The sequence below is a fragment of the Microtus ochrogaster genome, chromosome 16, assembly GCF_000317375.1.
Source record: "Microtus ochrogaster isolate Prairie Vole_2 chromosome 16, MicOch1.0, whole genome shotgun sequence".
NCBI lineage: Eukaryota > Metazoa > Chordata > Mammalia > Rodentia > Cricetidae > Microtus > Microtus ochrogaster.
The window spans coordinates 30,020,035-30,026,506 of NC_022018.1; the positions used below are offsets into that span (position 1 = coordinate 30,020,035).

At 39.9% G+C, this 6,472-nt stretch overlaps 1 pseudogene; it reads left to right on the forward strand.

Annotated features, from left to right (window-relative positions):
• Positions 1 to 3,995: 3,995 nt before the first annotated feature.
• LOC101996312 lies at positions 3,996 to 4,834 on the forward strand (annotated as a pseudogene).
• Positions 4,835 to 6,472: the final 1,638 nt, after the last annotated feature.

Genomic DNA, 6,472 nt, shown 5'->3' on the forward strand with positions numbered 1-6,472 from the left:
AAACAAAAAAATAAATAAATAAATAAATAAATAAATATAATAAAGAACAAAATAATGATGTCATTGCTTCTAGTCTTATCCCTGTATATTTATCTACATCATTTTTCATCTGTGCTGGGTAGGGCCACTTAGGAACTAGGAGAAAATGTGCATGGAAACTCAACTCTTGGGAACACATAAGTTTTAGAAATGTCATTGAAGTTTTATAGTAAGTAAATGTTGCTTTTGGAATGAGACCAAGAAAATCTTAATTTCAATTCCCATATGACATTTAATGTGAAGGAATGAAAGAATAAGTTACAACGAAGACCTTCACTACAACAGGGAAAGGTAGAACAAAGGACTCTCAACTTGCTCTAGTCCATGTGTGGGACTTGCACATGAATCCCCAGTGTTGGGCAGCATTCATTCTAATCCGGTCTAGGAATGGATTTAAAAAGGAAAGCCAGTGACTTGATCTGTGCATCATAAGTAGGTCTTCTATCTGTCAAGTCATAGCTTGGCACAGGGACTCTAAATGTGTCCTGGATCATGTTTGGAATTTACTTAGTAAGCAGGATGCCTAGAGCTGAGAATTATTTATTTTACTCCTGTTTAAGATAAAATTTAGAAGGGCAGAAAGGATTTGGTCTGCCATTCAGACCACAACTTGGCACATTGAAAAGATGAAAAACACTCAAGAGATTCAGGGAGCTCCGTACACAGAAACTTAGTTAGTCATTCATTTTCTCAACTCATATCCTTCCTCGCAGAATAATTAAACCCTAATTAAGCTTGAAATAATCTCTGAGCAAAGCAGATGTAATAATTGTGGAAACAGAAAAGCTGTACTTCAGGGACCGGGGCTCTGCAGAGGCCTTCCTTCCCCTGACACTGTGACCACATGAAACTTGAAGTCTGCAATTCCTGATAGAGGCCAAGAGCCCACAAATCCTGAAGTACAAATATGACCAGGCAGTGTCACCCTCCCAGAGCTGCCCCAGATCCTGTCTGTATCACAGAAGTCCAGGTGAGTACATGGAGGTAAGAGCTTCAATTCCCCCTGCTGTGCCATAGAGTTTCATTAAAGCTGAAGATTCTTTCTGACTAATCCAGGGAGCAGTTGAGAGGCTCTGTGATCTTCAGGACCTCCACTTTCCTTCTGTCCCTGAGAAGGCTGGTCCCTGGCTCCAGAAAGATCAAAGGAGACTAGTTCCTGGACTTACAGAGATGGAAAAGAACTGCTGAGGAATCACCCTCCATCCTCAGACTGGAGTACTATGACAGAGCTCTGGCTGGCCTATTGATAACGGTTTCTTTCTTGTTTTTTCTTAAAGGAATCAATAGTATATAGACTATTTTCAGATTTCTGTCAAACCCTGGAGAAAATCATGACAACACTCCTGTAATGTCAGCACTAGAGAGACTGAGGCAAGGGAATTATTGAGACTCTGTCTCAAAAGTAACAAGACAAAAGAAAAATAAATTTTCTTGTTTTAGCCACCGTGTTTGCCAGCATTGTGACTCCTACAGTACCACTAGTGTTTGTAACATTGGTTCTTTTCAGGTTTGATGCATTTCCACTTTTCAAATATTGGCAGGTGTTTTCTTTTATAATAACATCATAACTCCTAATTTACAGATGATTTTTCCTCTGTATCCATTCTCTGTCTCTGCAGTCTATCCCATAATATTATACATACTTATATCAGGTACAGTCTTTGTATGCCTGCTGGGTTTGGAGAAACATAAACCAGTAAGTATATGAGTTATTATTACCATCTTGAGATTTCCTACTACAAAGGACTAAGGCTGTGAACTAGAGCATCTTGAAATAGCTCATTTTAGTTTTGTTCCACTGCTAAGCAGCAAAGACAAATAATCTGTTTTGCTTTTGTTTGCTTGTTTTTAGAAAACTAGGAAAGATGGATGTAACCTACATCAGGTTATTGGGGTTTATTCCCAGACAAGGGATCATCCATATAGCTAAACATAAGTTCATCCTGTCTTTTAATAGCATTGCCCATTATAATGTGGAAATAATGTCTCCCTCCTGGGACAGTGCCTTCCAGTAGAAGAAATCCTTTATTAGAACATCAGAATCTGTTCTGAAATGTGATTGAAACTTTGAAGGAAAAAGGAGAAAAGCAGAAAAGTAGGAATTCTCAGGAAATCAAACATTCAAGAAACAGAAAAATGATAATATTTCCCATCAGGATTTAGGGTAAATTATTGAAGGGATTTTTAGAGATTCCAACCTCTAACTAAATACTTAATATTTATTGTAAATGTGCTAATGAATGCTGATGTGCTTGATATTAATGTCTGGAGCGTATTTCATTCTGTGCAGATACTTGGGGTGCTACTATGATTTCTAGGATGCACCGATAATACAGGCAACAATTACTGTCAGAGGAGCAGTTAAAAAACAATAACTGACATTTTTAGAGCCATAAGGCAACATAAACCCAAACCTGGAAACACAGCTAGGTTTATACAGGACACAGGTGACATCATGAAGACATAGACATTTAAAACAAACCTCTGGGTTTCACAGGAAGAAGCGCAGTGTGAACAGAGGCATTCCAAGTACTCAAAACACACAAACTCATGAAACATGCAGACTCCTCTTCTTCTAGAAAAGGTGCCAATGCTTACCACAAATCCCTGCGAAATGAGGAGGGCGCTCTGAATGACATCCTGTCGAGATCTGAATTCTGGAATCAGCTCAGACCAATGTGGAGCAATGCAGCCTGCCTGATAAACAGCTTGGGAAAGAAACAGGCAGAGAAGCACATTTCCAAACAAGCTGATACAACTTCTGCTCACAAGATCTCACAGAAGCAAAGGCCACCATGACTTCTTTAATGGGAGAATCTTACTCATCCCAGTATGCCTAAACCACTATACTGTACGTAGCCAATACTGAGGAGTCATAAGTCTAATGACTGTATTCAATTCACGGCTGCACCTAACACCTCATTAATCCGTTTCTTCCATCCTTCTCATCTGTTCCCCTGGTGGAGAGCTGATCCATGCTCCCTGAGATGCCCAGAGGTCGCTCACTGGAGTCACAAATGTCCAGAATTCATCCACTGGGGCCACAGTTCTCTCGTACACCCTCTCCTAAGAAGCACTACAGGGTTCTGCTAGACACACTCCTTAGCTGCTACCAGGTGGGTACATGAATTTTTCAGCTATCTTGTTATGACTCACCTTTAACTGTCATGTCCTAATTTGAAAGGTCACACAATTTGATTTGACATTGAGGACTACCTTAAAAAATAACCAGTACACATATTTATGCAGTGAAGTCATAGAATGGTCAATAAACAAATTTTAAATTATTAGGATGGTGAAATAGAAGTTTTGACGCTTTGATGCCAAAGTCAAATCTAGAAATTGTTCAATTAGTCAAAAAGCAGGGAATCTAAAGAAATATTAAACAAAGAAGGGGGCAGTGTGGAGGGTAAAGTTAGCAGATCTGAGAGATGTTATAGGTGCTGACCCAGCAGGGTTCTCAGTGTCTATAAGTGTGATGTGGGGAAGGCAGAAAGGATCAGCAAGAGCCTCAGATTTGGGGAATTGGGTGGGAAAAATGAAATATAGTGAGAAACAGAGGAAGAATTTTTGGATGGAGACAATGGAGTTCAATTCAGCTATGTTTAGAGTTAATCAGGATAATCCATGCAGACAGACAGACAGACAGAAACACACACACACACAACTTGAAAAAGTCATTTTTGCTAGTGTAGAGCTCATAAATAAAAACCTTCTTTAAAACTTTAGTTTTGAATAACAGTTACTAAACTCAGCTGTCAGAGCACACACATATCCCAGGGTCCACGCTGGGGAAAAGCAGGCTTTTCAAGGACCTAATCTGCAAAATTACATATGTCCACCGCTGCCTCTTGTACACTAGAAAATGCTATTGTGAAAAGTGCACTTTTCAAGTCCATGTCTAACATTTCTGATGCTTTCTTGAAAAATGTTTGCAGCAGTTTTTCTACCTAAAAATGGTTTTGAATTTCATAAAGGAAACTATTTTCCTCTTCATGATGATGGTTGGCACTCTGGGGAATATTTTCGTTTCTGTGAATTATATGTTCATTTGGTGGGGAGGGCCTGAGAAGAAACCCATCCACCTTATTCTCATCCACTTGGCTTTTACAAACATCATAGTCCTTCTTGCAAGAGGATTGCCAGCGCCAATAGCAGTTTTTGGTTTGAGAAACTTCCTAGATGACATAGGATGTAAGATCCTCATTTACCTGACAAGGGTGGCCCGTGGGGTCTCCATCTGCACCAGCAGTCTCCTCACTGTGGTCCAGGCCATCATCATCAGTCCCAGAGCATCTGGGTGGAGGAGGCTCAGACCACAGTCTGCATGGCACATCCTTCCATTCTTTTTATTCTTTTGGATACTCAATGCTTTAATAGGTATGAACCTAATCCATTCCATCACAAGTATAAACCTGAATATATCACAGCTTAAGAATGGTGACAACTATTGTCATTTTATGCTAGAAAGTCAGAAAACAAAATGGATTGTTCTCCCTCTCATGGCCTTGAGAGATGCCGTGTTTCAGGGAGCCATGGGAGGGGCCAGTGGCTACATGGTACTTCTTCTCCACAAGCACCACCAGCATGTCCTCTACCTTCAGAACTCCAAGCTTCTCTACAGAACTCCCCCTGAGCTGAGAGCTGCTCAGAGTGTCCTCCTTTTGATGTTCTGCTTTGTTTTCTTCTATTGGGCTGACTGTGCTTTTTCTCTATTTTTAAGTCTCTCATTAGTGGTCAATTATTGGGTAGTAAATACTCAAAAATTTCTTGCTCTTGGTTATGCAACTTTTAGCCCCCTTTTGTTGATTCTCAGGGATGGACTTCTGTCTGAGTGTTGGCATGTTCAGTGAGAGAATTCGAAAAACTCTCTCATTATTATTTTCAACCAGTGTGAAAGAACTTTCAGTTCTACAATATTGTAGAAAAGACAAAATCTCACACAGCAGTTTAAGCATATGTTTATTCTCAGAAAATCTTCTGAGAGACTCAAGACTCAAGACTTGAGCAAAGAGAGAGAAAGACCTTAGCAAATTATAGTGATATCAAAAATTCATTCTCTCTATGGCCACATGGGGAAGAAACTTTATTTTATTTGACTTTTTATATTTGTATTCATTCCTTGTGTATGACTAGTTTGACTGCATTATGTTTGTATAGCTTGTGTGTGCCTGGTGCCTCTAGAGAATGGAAGAGATCATAAATGACCTGTTACTGACTGGAGTAAGACTTATGGTTCTGAACCAAAATATGGTTACTAGGAATTGAACCTGCATCCTCAACAAAACCAGCTAGTGCTCTTAAGTGAACCAACTGTCAGGCACTGAGAAAATGGCCTCAATAAGGATTTGTAAAATTGGTTTACTACTACCATGACCGGAAACATAAAGATGAATCTGGTAAATTTTATCAAATAGTGATTTAGTCACGCTAATACAAGAAATTTCATATCTCGTTCCTGATACTATGTTTGTTAAATGTTAGTGCTGCAGGTCTGTTTTGGGATTCTTCAAAGTGTCTGTAAGATTCCACCCATAGAAAAGACTTTGCAGATTGTGAAAGGTTGACATGTGCTGTGCAGTCAGTCACTAGAATGACCGATGCTCAGTCACTGCACTTAAATGCCCTGAAACGTCTCACTGGTCTTATATTTGTGAACATTCTCTGCAGGAATAAACATTGTACATAAAAGATAAACTGGTTAATAAATACCATTTCATGTTTTATCTGTCTATAGCTTCTGTGCTGAGTAATAAAATGTGGATTGCCTTTTTCAAAATGAATAAATAAGGGTGACTGGATGGAGACTAACCCTCTATGTTGAAAAGCTCAGTTTTCTGTGCAGGCTACCTAAGAGCTTTGATGAAGGTGTGATGTGAAGAGTGTTCCAAGTTTTCAATAAAGGATTCACCTTTAAAAAAAGAAAGAAAAAAGAGACAGAGGCTTGTATGCAGCTGCCCTTTGTTAATGCCAGGTTCTCTGCACAACACTATCCAGCTGTTTGTCACCAGAGCTGCGGAGGGTCTGATTCTACACCAATTTAAATGAAGATGTCCGATGTGACACTTAAGGTCTTAAAAATTAAGGCATGAACCTACCTCTAATGTGCAATATTCCTTTACACTGTGTATATAGGTCACTGTGATTGATTTAATAAAGAACTGCCTGGCCAATATGTGGACAGGTAGAGGTTAGGTGGGACTGACAGGCAGAAAGCTTGAAGGAGGGGAGGAGTCTCGGGAGTCTCAGGGAGATGAAGAGGAAGCAGGAGATGAGCTTGCTGTACTGAGAAAAGGTACCAAGCCAGGTGGCAGAGTGTAGATAAGAAATATGGGTTACACACTGGAGCACTGGACTGAGCTCTCAAGGTCCCAATGAGGAGCAGAAGGAGGGAGAACATGAGCAACGAAGTCGGGACCACGAGGGGTGCACC